Here is a 14,373-nt window from a genome sequence, read left to right as displayed (position 1 = left end):
GCAGCTCAGTGACTGGGGCCAGTGCCACTCTTAAGGACTTGAAGGATGAAGGGGTAGTGATTTCCACCAAATCTCCAATGAACTCTCCTGCTTAACAGTGCAGAAAACAGATGGGAGTTGGAGGATGACAGTGGATTATCATAAACTTAACCAGGTGATGACTACAATTGCAGCTGCTGTTCCAGATGTGGTATCATTGCTTGAACAAATCAGCACATCACCTGGTACCTGGTATACAGCTATTGATCTGGTAAATGCTTTTTTCTCAATAGCTGCCTGTAAGGACCACCAGAAAAAGTTTGCGTTCAGCTGGCAAGGCCAGCAGTACACCTTCACTGTCCTGCTTCAGGGGTATATTAATCCTCTAGCCCTGTGTCACAATCTTGTCTTGATAAGACAAGTCCTTCCGTAAGACAACACACTGGTCCATTATATTGATGATATCATGCTGATTAGACCTAGTGAGCAAGAAGTAGCAACTACTCTAGACTTATTGGTAAGGCATTTGCGTGTCAGAGGATGGAAGATAAATCCAACAAAAATACAGGGAACTTCCATCTCAGTGAAATTTCTAGGTGTTCAGTGGTGTGAGGCATGTCGAGATATCCCTTCTAAGGTGAAGGATAAGCTGTTGCATCTGCCCCCTCCTATGACTAGAAAAAAAGGCACAACACCTAGTTGGCCTCTTTGGATTTTGCGACAATGTATTTCTCATTTGGGTATGCTACTCTGGCCCATTTATCAAATGGCCAGAAAAGCTGCTTAGTTTTTTTTTTTTTAATATTTTTATTGAGATATCTCCATGCACCATTCAGTCCATCCAAAGTATATAATCAATGGCTCACAATATCATCACATAGCTGTGTATTCATTATTGTGATCATTTTTAGAACATTTGCATCACTCCAGATGAAGAAATAAGGAAAAAAAAAAAGAAAAAAACCAAAGATCCCATACCTCTTACCCCTCCTTCTCATTGACCACTAGTATTGTAATCTAAGCATTTTTTTTACCCCTTATCCTCTCGTATTATTTATTTTTTTTTTGTCCTTTTTTTTTAACTTTTTTTATTAATTAAAAAAATTAACAAACAAAACATTAAGAGATCATTCCATTCTACATATACAATCGGTAATTCTTAATATCATCACATAGTTGCATATTCATCATTTCTTAGAACATTTGCATCAATTTAGAAGAAGAAATAAAAAGACAACAGAAAAAGAAATAAAACGATAACAGAGAAAAAAAAGATTATACATACCATACCCCTTACCCCTCGCTTTCATTTACCACTAGCATTTCAAACTAAATTTATTTTAACATTTGTTCCCCCATTATTTATTTTTATTCCATATGTTCTACTCTTCTGCTGATATAGTAGCTAAGAGGAGCATCAGACACAAGGTTTTCACATTCGCAGAGTCTCATTGTGAAAGCTATATCATTGTTCAATCATCATCAAGAAACATGGCTACTGGAACACAGCTCTACATTTTCAGGCAGTTCCCTCCAGCCTCTCCACTACATCTTGAACAACAAGGTGATATCTATTTAATGCATAAGAATAACCTCCAGGATAACCTCTCAACTCTGTTTGGAATCTCTCAGCCATTGACACTTAGTCTCATTTCACTCTTCCCCCTTTGGTCGAGAAGTTTTTCTCAATCCCCTGATGTTAATTCTCAGCTCAGTCTAGGGTTTTTCTCAGTCCCTTGATGCTGAGTCTCAGCTCATTCCAGGATCCCCGTCCCACGTTGCCAGGAAGGTCCACACCCCTGGGAATCATGTCCCATGCAGAGAGGGGGAGGGTGGTGAGACTGCTCGTTGTGTTGGCTGGAGAGAGAGGCCACATCTGAGTAACAAAAGAGGCTCTCCTGGGGGTGACTCTTAGGCCTAAATTTTAAGTACACTTGACCTATCCTTTGTGGGGTTAAGTTTCATGTGAACAAACCCCAAGCCTGGGGGCTCAGCCTATAGCTTTGGTTGTCCACACTGCTTATGAGAATATCAAGAATTCAACTTGGGGAAGTTGAATTTCTCCCCACTCTCACCATTCCCCAAAGGGGGCTTGCAAATACTTTTCCACTCACTGATCAAATCACTCTGGGATTCATTGGGGCATCACTCTGGACAAACCAACAAAATCTCATGTGCTACCTGAGATTCCAAGTACTTATGACATTCAATCAAACTATCTACATGAGTTATATTAGGAAATGCTCTAGTCAAAATATAAATTTTGTAACAAGTAAACATTTTTTGCTTTAGTCTCACACATAAGGTGACATTTTAAAGTATTAATTATCATCTATTTTCAACACCCTACAATAATGACATTCCTTTGTTCTTCCTCAGGCAAAAACATTTCTTAAATTTGTACATTGTACACTTCACTATTATTATACACTCTAGGCATTCCTAGATTATACCATCTCAATCTTTACCATCTATCTTTCTTTCTGATTTCATTTATGTCCCCAGTCCTCCTCCCTCTATCATTCTCACATACAGGTTCATTCAGTGTTTTAACATAATTACATTACTGTTAGGTAGTATTGTGCTGTCCATATCTGAGATTTTATATTCAGTCCTGTTGCACAATCTGTATCCCTTTAGCTCCAATCACCCAATATCTCACCCTATTTCTATCTCCTGATGGTCTCTGTTACCAAGGAAATATTCTCAGTTTATTCACTAACATCAGTTCATGTCAGTGAGACCATACAGTATTTGTCCTTTTGTTTCTGGCTAATCATACTCAGCATAATGTCCTTAAGGTCCATTCATGTTGTTATATACTTCATAACTTGATTCTGTCTTACAGCTGCATAATATTCCATCTTATGTAAATGTCACAGTTTGTTTAGTCAACTGTCTGTTGATGGACATTTTGGCTGTTTCCATCACTTGGTAATTGTTAATAATGCTGCTATAAACATGTAAATGTCCATTTGTGTCCTTGGCCTCGTGACCTTTGAGTAGAGACAGCATATACATGGGTCCTGTTTTTTAAACCATTCTGCCAGACTATGTCTTTTGATTGGAGAGTTTAATCCATTAACATTCAGTGTTATTACTGTATGGGTAGTACTTTCTTCTACTATTTTGCCTTCTGGTTTTTTTTTTTTTTTAATTTTTTTATTAATCAAAAAAAAGAAGAGAAATAACACAACATTTAGAAATCATTCCATTCTACACATGTACTCAGTAATTCTTAGTATCATCACATAGATGTATGATCATTTCTTAGTACATTTGCATCGATTTAGGAAAAGAACTAGCAAAACAGCAGAAAAAGATATAGAATGTTAATATAGAGAAGAGAATTAAAATAATAATACTAATAAAAATATATATATATAAAAAGGAAAAAGAAAAAACAAAAAAAGATACAAACACACAAACAAACAAACAAAAAACCATATTTCAGGTGCAGCTTCATTCAGTGTTCCAACCTAGTTACATTACACTTAGGTATTATTGTGCTGTCCATTTTTGAGTTTTTGTATCTAGTCCTGTTGCACAGTCTGTATCCCTTCAGCTCCAATTACCCATTATCTTACCCTGTTTCTAATTCCTGCTGGTCTCTGTTACCAATGATATATTCCAAGCTGATTCTCGAATGTCGGTTCACATCAGTGGGACCATACAGTATTTGTCCTTTAGTTTTGGGCTAGACTCACTCAGCATAATGTTCTCTAGGTCCATCCATGTTATTACATGCTTCATAAGTTTAGTCTGTCTTAAAGCTGCATAATATTCCATCGTAGGTATACGCCACAGTTTGTTTAGCCACTCGTCTGTTGATGGACATTTTGGCTGTTTCCATCTCTTTGCAATTGTAAATGATGCTGCTATAAACACTGGTGTGCAAATGTCCGTCTGTGTCTTTGCCCTTAAGTCCTTTGAGTAGATACCTAGCAGTGGTATTGCTGGGTTGTAATCCATTCTGCCATTCTATGTCTTTTGATTGGGAAATTCAGTCCATTAACTTTTAGTGTTATTACTGTTTGGATAATATTTTCCTCTACCATTTTGGCTTTTGTATTATATATATCATATCTGATTTTCCTTCTTTCTACACTTTACTCCATACCTCTCTCTTCTGTCTTTTCGTATCTGACTCTAGTGCTCCCTTTAGTATTTCTTGCAGAGCTGGTCTCTTGGTCACAAATTCTCTCAGTGACTTTTTGTCTATAAATGTTTTAATTTCTCCTTCATTTTTGAAGGACAATTTTGCTGGATATAGGAGCCTTGGTTGGCAGTTTTTCTCTTTTAGTAATTTAAATATATCATCCCACTGTCTTCTAGCTTCCATGGTTTCTGCTGAGAAATCTACACATAGTCTTATTGGGTTTCCCTTGTATGTGACAGATTGTTTTTCTCTTGCTACTTTCAAGATCCTCTCTTTCTCTTTGACCTCTGACATTCTAACTAGTAAATGTCTTGGAGAACGCCTATTTGGGTCTATTCTCTTTGGGGTGCGCTGCACTTCTTGGATCTGTAAATTTAGGTCTTTCATAAGAGTTGGGAAATTTTCAGTGATAATTTCTTCCATTAGTTTTTCTCCTCCTTTTCCCTTCTCTTCTCCTTCTGGGACACCCACAACACGTATATTTGTGCGCTTCATATTGTCATTCAGTTCCCTGATTCCCTGCTCAAGTTTTTCCATTCTTTTCCCTATAGTTTCTGTTTCTTTTTGGAATTCAGATGTTCCATCCTCCAGTTCACTAATTGTAGCTTCTGTCTCTTTAGATCTACCATTGTAGGTATCCATTGTTTTTTCCATTTTTTCTTCTTTGTCCTTCACTCCCATAAGTTCTGTGATTTGTTTTTTCAGATTTTCTATTTCTTCTTTTTGTTCAGCCCATGTCTTCTTCATGTCCTCCCTCAATTTATTGATTTGGTTTTTGAAGAGTTTTTCCATTTCTGTTCGTATATTCAGCATTAGTTGTCTCAGCTCCTGTATCTCATTTGAACTATTGGTTTGTTCCTTTGACTGGGCCATATCTTCAGTTTTCCGAGCGTCATCCCTTGTTTTCTGCTGGTGTCTGGGCATTTGATCAGATTTCCCTGGGTGTGGGACCCAGCTGGTTGAAAGGTTTTTCTGTGAAATCTCTGGGCTCTGTTTTTCTTTTCCTGCCCAGTAGGTGGCGCTCGTGGCGGTCATCTGTCTGCGGGGCAGTCGGCCTGGGAATCCGCACGTGGAGGCGGGGGTTGCTGGCCGCCGCGGCTTGGGGGAGTGCCAGTCCAAATTGCCCAGCTGGCCCGAGACGCCAAGTGTGACGGGAGGGCCCCGCTATCCAACGTTCCCAGTCAGACCGGGGAGCCACGTGTGTGGAGGGGACCCCAGTCGCCAGCCGCCCCAACCGAGAAAACGCGTGCCCCTCGGGTATCTCACCGCAGCGGATTCTCCCTGCCCGTTCAGCCGTTCCAGAATGGGGTACGCTGTCTTTTTGGTCTCTGTCGTGACTCTGGGAGCTGTTTCGTATTGTTTCTGTTTCTTTAGTTGCTTTTCTGGAGGAGGAACTAAGACCCGCACGTCTTACTAAGCCGCCATCTTCTCTGGAAGTCCTTGCCTTCTGGATTTTATATGTCATATCTAATTTTCCTTCCTTTTACCTTTACTCATAGTCTTCCTTTCTACACTCTTCTCCACACCTCTCTCTTCTGTCTTCGTATCTGTCTCTAGTGTTCCCTTTAGTATTTCTTGCAGAGCTGGTCTCTTGGTCACAAATTCTCTCAGTGATTTTTTGTCTGAAAATGTTTTCATTTCTCCCTCATTTTTGAAGGACAGTTTTGCTGGATATAGAATTCTTGGTTGGCAGTGTTTCTCTTTTAATAATTTAAATATATTATCCCACTGTCTTCTCGCCTCCATGGTTTCTGCTGAGGGATCTGCGCATAGTCTTATTGGGCTTCCCTTGTATGTGATGGATTGCTTTTCTCTTGCTGCTTTCAAGATCCTCTCTTTCTCTTTGACCTTGGACATTCTGATTATTAAATGTCTTGGAGTATGTCTATTTGGATCTGTTCTCTTTGGGATACGCTGCACTTCTTGGATCTGTAATTTTAAGTCTTTCATAAGAGTTGGGAAATTTTCAGTGATAATTTCCTCCATTAGTTTTTCTCCTCCTTTTCCATTCTCTTCTTCTGGGACACCCACAACACGTATATTCATGCGCTTCATATTGTCCCTGAGTCCCTGCTCATATTTTTCCTTTTTTTTTCCTATAGTTTCTGTTTCTTGTTGAATTTCAGATGTTCTGTCCTCCGGTTCATTAATCCTATGTTCTGCCTCTCGAAATCTACCATTGTAGGTTTCCATTGTTTTTTTCATCTCTTCTACTGTGTCTTTCATTCCCATAAGTTCTGTGATTTGTTTTTTCAGACTTTCAGTTTCTTCTTTTTGTTCCTTCCTTGCCTTTTTTATATCCTCCCTCAATTCATTGATTTGGTTTTTGATGAAGTTTTCCATGTCTGTTCGTATATTCTGAATTAGTTGTTTCAGCTCCTGTATGTCATTTGAATTGTTGGTTTGTTCCTTTGACTGGGCCATATCTTCAATTTCCTTAGTGTGATTTTTTATTTTTTGCTGGCGTCTAGGCATTTAATTACCTTAATTAGTTTATTCTGGAGATTGCTTTCACTTCTTTTATCTAGGGTTTTCTTGCTGGATGAATTTGTTGTCTATCTGTTCTTTGACATTCTGTTCAGCTTTATCTGAACCTTTAGCTTAAGTTTTGTTTAACCGAGGAGAATTTTTCAGTTCTTGTTTTCTTGTTTCTTGCCCTGCTTGTGTGGTACCTTTCCCCCACACACACTTAGGAGGGTCTGCTTAGATATTATAGACCCCAGCCAGATTTTCCCAGACCAAACTGGCCTCCTTTCAGGAGGAAAGAGTCACCTGCGTCGGTTTTCCCTGAGCATGAGACCCGGCAGGTTGAAAGACTTTCCTGTGAAGTCTCTGGACTCTGTTTTTCTTATCCTGCCCAGTGTGTGGCATTTGTCTGACTGCAGGTCCCACCAGCATAAGATGATGCGGTACCTTTAACTTTGGCTGGGGGTTTGTTGGAGACAGAGGAGAGGTGGTAGGCTGGTTTTAATGGCTTCAAATTACCAAGCCCTGGTGTCTGAATTCCTTGATGGAGGGATTCCACCTGGGTGGGCCTTCACCCCTCCCCTGGGGAAGGCACAGGCTCCAGATAAGCCCCCTAAAGAGCTCACTTCTGCCTATGCCTGGGGCAGTTGCAGCCTGAAAAGTCCTGCCGCTGTATCCAGAGGCAGTCAAGCCTTTGTAGATACACAGCCACGAAAACCTGTTTCCTTCTTTTTTTTCCCCCTTTTTCTGTCAGTCCTGCCCCCTTGGTGCTGGGGCAAAAATGAGCAACCTCCGCTTTGATCGGGTTCACCTAAGCTGGGGGCCTATTTTTAGTAGTCAGAATTTGTTAATTAGTTCCACAATTGGCGTTTGATTGTGCCCAGTCCCTGATGCTGGTAAAGTCCTTTCCTTTCCCCTCTGGGAAGCGGCCTGTGGGGGAGGGACGCTGGCCGCCGCAGCTTTGGGAACTCACGGTTTTGGGGGGTGCTCGCAGCCGGTCCAGCTGGTCCAGACTGGGATACGCTGTGTGTCTGGTCACTGACGTGGCCCCAGGAGCTGTTCTGTACTGTTTCTGGTTATTTAGCAGTTGTTCTGGAGGACGAACTAAAACGCGCACGTTGTTAAGGCGCCATCTTGACCCAAGCTGCTTAGTTTTGAGTGGGGATCAGAAGAAGAGTAGGCTCTGTGACATGTCTAGGCTGCTGTGCAGTCTGCTCCGCTGCTTGGGCCATATGATCTGGCAGATCCAGTGATTCTGGATGATTGGATGCAGCAGATCCAATGATTCTGGAGATCCAATGATCTCCCTATAGGAGAATCACAAGGCAGACCCTCGTGATTTTGGAGCAAAACCTTACCATCTGCTACAAATAACTACTCTCCTTTTGAGAAACAGCTTTTATCTGGCTACTGGACGTTAGTAGAGACTGAACACTTATCCACAATCTACCAAGTTATCATGAGTCCTGAGCTGTCTATCATGAGTAGGGGTGTTCAAGCCATATGTATATCAAGCAATCAAGTTGGTGTGCACAGCAGCACTCCATCATAAAATGGAAATGGTATATTAAAGGTAGGGCTCAAGCAGGTCCTGAAGACACAAGTAAGTTATAAGAAGAAGTGGCCTAAATGCCTATGGCCCCGTCCTCTGCCACAAGTTCTCTTTCACAGACGAGAGCTGTGGCACTTGGGGAGTTCCTTACAGTTAGTTGACTCCGGAAGAGAAAACTTGGTCCTGGTTTACAGATGGTTCTACATAATATGCAAGGACCACCCAGAAGTGGACAGCTGCAGCACTATAACCCTTCCCTTTCTAGGATGTCCTTAAAGGACAGTTGTGAGGGGAAATCCTCCCAGTGGGTGGAACTTCAAGCAGTGCACCTGGTTGTTCATTTAGTTTGGAAGGAGAACTGGCCAGAGGTGTGTTTGTATACCGACTTATGGACTGTTGCTAATAGTTTGGCTGGATGGTCAGGGACTTGGAAGGAGCACAACTGGAAAATTGGCGACAAAAAAGTATGGGGAAGAGGTATATGATTAGACCTTCTGAGTGGGCAAAGAATATGAAGATATTTGTGTCCCATGTGAATGCTTATCAGAGGGTGACTTCAGCAGAGGAAGGTTTTAATAATCAAGTGGATAAAATGACTCGTCCTGTGGATACAAGCCATCCTCTTTCCTCAGCCACTCCTGCCATTGCCCCATGGGCTCATGAACAAAGTGGGCATGGTGGTAGGGATGGAGGTTATGCATGGGCTCACTAACATGGTCTTCTACTCACTAAGGCCAACCTGGCCACGGTCAGTGCTGAGTGTCCAGTCTGCCAGGAGCAGAGACCCACACTCAGTCCAGTATGGCACCATTTCACAAGGTGATCAGCCTGCTACCTGGTGGCAGTTTGATTACATTGGACCAATTCTATCATGGAAGGGGCAGCGATTTGTCCTAACTGGAACAGACACATACTCTGAATATGGGTTTGCATTCCCTGCACGCCGTGATTCCTCAAAAACTCCCATCTGTGGACTTACGAAAATGCCTTATCTACCATCATAGTATTTCACACAGCATTGCTTCTGATCACGGAACCCACTTCACAGCAAATGAAGTGCGGGAATGGACACATGTTTATGAAATTATCTGTTCTTACCATGTTCCCCATCATCTGGATGGGTTGTTAGAATGGTGAAATAGCTTTTTGAAGACCATCTAGTGCCAACGAGGTGGCAATATCTTGCAGGTCTGGGACAGTTTTCTCCAGGAGGCTGTGTATGCTCTGAATCTGTTCCACTCTATGGTGCTGTTTCTCCTATAGGCAGGATTCATGGGTCCAGGAATCAAGGGATGGAAATGGGAGTGGTACCACTCACTATCACTCCTACTGATACACTAGGAAAGTTTTTGCTTCCTGTCCCTGAAATCTTAAGCTCTGCTGGTCTACAGGTCTTAGGTCCAAAAGAAGAATTGTTCCTACAAGGAGACACAACAATGATTCCATTGAACTGGAAGTTAAAACTGCCACCTGGCCCAATTTGGGCTTCTCATGCCACTGAATCAATGGGCACAAAAGGAAATTACTGTTCTGTCTGGGGTGATTGATCCTACCTAATAAGGGAAAATAGGACTGCAACTACACAATGGAGATAAAGAAGAGTTTTCCTGGAATACAGGAGCCCCCCTAAGGCATCTCTTAGTACTACCATGCCCTGTGATTAAAGTCAATGGAAAACTGCAACAACCCAATCCAAGTAGAACTACCAATTGCTCAGAAACTTCAAGAATAAAGGTCTCGAGTAGCCATCTGACAAAGAACCATGGCCAGCTGAAGTACTTGCTGAGGGTAAAGGAAACATGGAATGGGTAGTGGAAGAAGGTAGTGATAAATATGAGCTATGACCATGTGAACAGTTAACAAGGACTGTGATTGTATGAATATTTCCTCCCTGTTTTGTTATGTTTGCATTTGTACACAAGCACATATTTTGTTTTCCTCTTATGTTGCATAAGTTGTATTTTTTCATGTTACAGTATTTAAGTCAAAGGATATGAAGTTTAAGGGTGAATATTTCCCAAGGACTTACATCCTGTTCTGGAGAGATATAGTGTGTTTCCCATTGTATGCAGGACAATTGAATATTGTTTAGGCAAAATCTATGCCTGTTATTGTGTTCTGTTTGGAATATAAGCATGTTTCATGAGATGTGTATAGCTGTCAAGTTGACAAAGGGTGGACTGTGATGGTTAGGTTCTGGTGTCAATTTGGCTAAGTGATGAGGCCCAGTTGTCTGGTCAGGCAAGCACTGGCCTGACTATTGCTGCAAGGATATCTTGTGGCTGGTTAATAAACCAGAAGGCTGGTGTACTAAATCATCAGTAAATTGATTGCATCTATGGCTGATTACATCTGCAGTCAACCTAGGCATGGCCACCCAAAATGAGATAATCCAATCAGTTGGAGACTTTTAAGGAAGGAGAGAGACTGAGAGACTCTTTCACTTTTTGCTTCAGCCAATGAGCCTCTCTTTTGGAGTTTGTCCAGGCCCTTCATTGGAGCTGTAAGCTTCATAGCCTGCCCCACAGATTTTGGACTCTTCCATTCCCATAGTTGCATGAGACACCTTTATAAATCTCATATTTACAGTTATCTTCTATGGTTTTGTTTTTCTAGAGAACTCTGAGTAACAGAGAACCCCTACTAGGAGTGTATCTCCTGCCTATTAATCCCCAAAGAAGAGTTTTCTGAGGGTCTTCCTTCTTCCTATGAAAGTTCCTTTTCCTTTATTATGGATATGGGCAGGCAGTGCTTGGTGTTTTCCAGCTCTTAACGACGCCTGCTTCCTTGGCTCTCTTTGGAGATATGTCAGGGGCAGGGTGTCTCTAATGAGATGAATGAAAAGAAGGCTGTCATGCTTAATTCTCCCATAATTTGGAAAGATAGCTGCTCGGAACAAAAAAGAGGCAAAAGAAGATGCATATGGAAGAGTGTTTTATTGAGCTTTTGGATTATCAACTAGAGTGAGATTATTTTCCCCTTCCTTTGGCTTGGCTTCTGGAACCATCTTAATTACTTGAAGTTTGGTGCTACTTTCTTTGTGTTTGTAAACTCTTTTAATAGAAAAGCACAAAATAAAATTATCTTTACTTCAATTTTTAATTGATTCACTTAAAAATATAATCTGTGCATTGTGGAACATTATTAAAAAAAAAAAGCTTTGCTTTCCTGAATACCCAGAGGACCACTATTAACATGTTAGTGCATCCATTTCTAGATCTTTCTCTAGGCATATATATGTATATATTTGTATCTTTTTAACCAAAATAAGATTGTACCATACATAATGTTCTTTAGTCTACTTTATTTTTCAATTATCTCCACCTTTCCAATATAGTAAATTATCAGTTTAGCTAATACCCAGACCATATTCTGATTTCCCCAGTTGACCCTAAATGTCCTTAAAGTTGTTTTGTTCCTCACCACTATCCAACCTATAGCCATGTGTTATATCTGGTTGTTACGCTCCTTAAACTTCTTTTAATCTAACCCTGTCCCTTTTGTATGACACTATCTTGTTGAAGAATTATCCTGACCAGGTACTTTTAATTGAGTGCTGACTCTGTGGTCTGTATAGTGTTAAGTGCTTTACAAATATCACTTCATTTAATTCTTGCAACAACTCTGGGAAGTATGTTTTATTACCCTTATTTTATATACTCTCTTCTTGTGGGATCTCAGCTATCCCCAGGTCTTCAGTTATTTCCTCTATGCCAGAGATAGGCCACCTGTATCTCAATGGTCTTAAGAGCATGGCCTGGGTTCAAATGCTTTTTCCCCTAAATCTGTGAGCCTGGACAAGTCACTTAACCTCTCCGTGCCTCAGTTTTTTCACCTGTACAATGGGGTGATATGAGGTTAAACGAGTTCATGTAAGTAAAATGCTTGGAAGGCTACCTGGCATGTAGTTAGTGTATATGAGTATTGTTATTAGACAGCTGTATGATCCACAGGTACCTTAAACTTTCCATGTTCAGTGATCATCCCTGTAAACCTGCTCCTTCTCTTCCTGTATTCCCTGGCTGTTTTTTAAATGACAACAGAATCATCTCTGCTTTCTCCTCTCTCAGCCCATTAAATTCATAAAGTCCTGCTAGTTCTGCTTCCCAAAGGTCTCACTCATGAATTGAGCTTCTTCTTAATGTTTTGTTGCCTCCCACCCTGTTAAAGCCTCGAAAATTTTTTTCATGGAATGCAGATTTAAGGTCCCAGAATGCCTGCCTCTGGCTATTCCCTGGCTAATCCTAAGAATATAAACTTTCTAAAATAGTTTAATCATGATATTTCTTTGCTAAAAGTGCTTTCCTTTTTTTATTGTGGAATAAAGTACAGTAAAGTTCATGTAGTGTGCAGCTATTAAGTGTATAAAGCTTGATAGATTTTTCTTTGTCATCTGGCTTTTATTTTAAATCCTTCACACATACCCTACCCTTCCTACCATGCTGATATTGCCCATAGGATACTCTTTCTTCCTTTCATTGTTTTATAATTGATATTCCTTTGCCCTTCTGACTTTGTTCTCTGGCAGATTTATCCTTTGAAACAAATTTAGGGAGACAAAGTAGATTGGAAGATACCGGGGGCTATATTTTATATATATTTATACATATATAAATCAAATTATATACCAACTCTTGAAAACATACAAATAACTATATTCACAATATGTTAAATATGTATGTACTTTAATCTCTTATTATATATACTTAGTTCCCCCCTCCCCAACTCTGCTGTTATAAAAACACTGATAGATGTCCTTATACCTGTATTTTAGTGCAGTTCTCTGACTATTTCCTTTGGATACATTCCTAGAAATAAAATGGATAGAAGAAAGGGCTGAAAATTTTTAAGGGCTTTTGATGTGCTTCAGAAAGGGTTTAATCTGTGTACCATTCCACTCCTGTGAGTGAGAGTACATGTTTTCTAGTGCAGTTCTCTGATTATTTCCTTTGGATACATTCCTAGAAGTAAAATGGATAGAAGAAAGGGCTGAAAATTTTTAAGGGCTTTTGGTGTGCTTCAGAAAGGGTTTAATTTGTGTACCTTTCCACTTCTGTGAGTGAGAGTACGTGTTTTCAGCTATCCTTGCCAATACTAACAAGAATAAAAATAATATTTGCAAATTTGATAAGGTAAAAATGGCAATGCGTTGCTATTTTAATTTGTGTTTCTTCGAGTGTGACTGAGGTTGAATATATTCTCATATGTTTAATGGCCACTTAATTTATATTTCTTTTGTGACTCATATATTTTTGTTTTATGTTTATTAACTTTTACCAAATTTAAAATATTAATGATATTAACTCTTATCATATATACTGTGTCCATTTCTCCCTATTTGTCATTTGCCTTTTAACTTTATTTTGTATATATAGAACTTTTGAAAAAGTTTAATATAATTTATTGGTCTTAAAGAAATTTTTTTTTGACTGTGGTTCTAAGAAAGGTCTTCCCTTACCAAGATTAGGTAAATAGCCATTATATATTCTTCTAACTCTTTTATGATGCTATTTTTCATTTAAATCTTTACTCAATCTGGAATTTATCCTGGTATGAAGTGATAATTATAATAGCTAATTTTTTTAGTTCATATTATATGCCAGGCACTACTCTAAATGGTTTACTTGTACTGACAAATTTAATATTTCTAATAACCTTATCATGTAGCCACTGTTATTGTTCCTCTTAGTGTCACTGAATTGACATACTGAAAGTTGCCCAGTGAATAAGTGACAAAGATAGGATTCATTTTCTGGTAACTGAGTCGTAGAGCCCATGCCCTAACTAACTTTATCCATTCCCCACTATTTTGAAATGTCAACTTTAATTATACGCTAAATTCATATAGAGGTATGTTTCTAGACTTCTGTTCCATTGCGTTGTTTGTTCTACTGCTTTTGTCTCATTTTAATTTTTGTAGCTTAAGGATTGTATGCTCCTAAACTTTGTAACCCTGGTGCCCAGCAATAGCTGTCTTGCTGTAGGTGTTCAATGAATGTTTGCAATATGAAGTAATTTGTGGACTTCATAGTCTGCAATTTGGATAGGGCAAAAATTACGTTATCATTTTTGCTGAACTCTGAGTGAAATTTACTTTCACTTAATTATGAGTATAGGCAATGAAGCATAGTAGTGCTAGCAGTATCTGTGACCCCCAGGTTCAGAAGCTTTCCTTTATTACTGTCTCTTTCTTGAGGCCATTTTACCTTTGTGTTAA

The 14,373-nt window shown here is 39.7% G+C and overlaps 1 protein-coding gene across 8 annotated transcripts in view; it reads left to right on the top strand.

Moving 5' to 3' along the window:
* DENND2B (DENN domain containing 2B) overlaps positions 1-14,373 on the top strand; it is a 278,920-nt gene that overhangs the window by 84,035 nt on the left and 180,512 nt on the right. The gene's annotated exons all lie outside the window — the stretch shown is intronic.

The sequence above is a fragment of the Tamandua tetradactyla genome, chromosome 8 (genome assembly GCF_023851605.1).
Source record: "Tamandua tetradactyla isolate mTamTet1 chromosome 8, mTamTet1.pri, whole genome shotgun sequence".
Lineage (NCBI taxonomy): Eukaryota > Metazoa > Chordata > Mammalia > Pilosa > Myrmecophagidae > Tamandua > Tamandua tetradactyla.
Note: the sequence above shows the minus strand (reverse complement) of the source record. Positions and strands in the feature narration are given on the sequence as shown.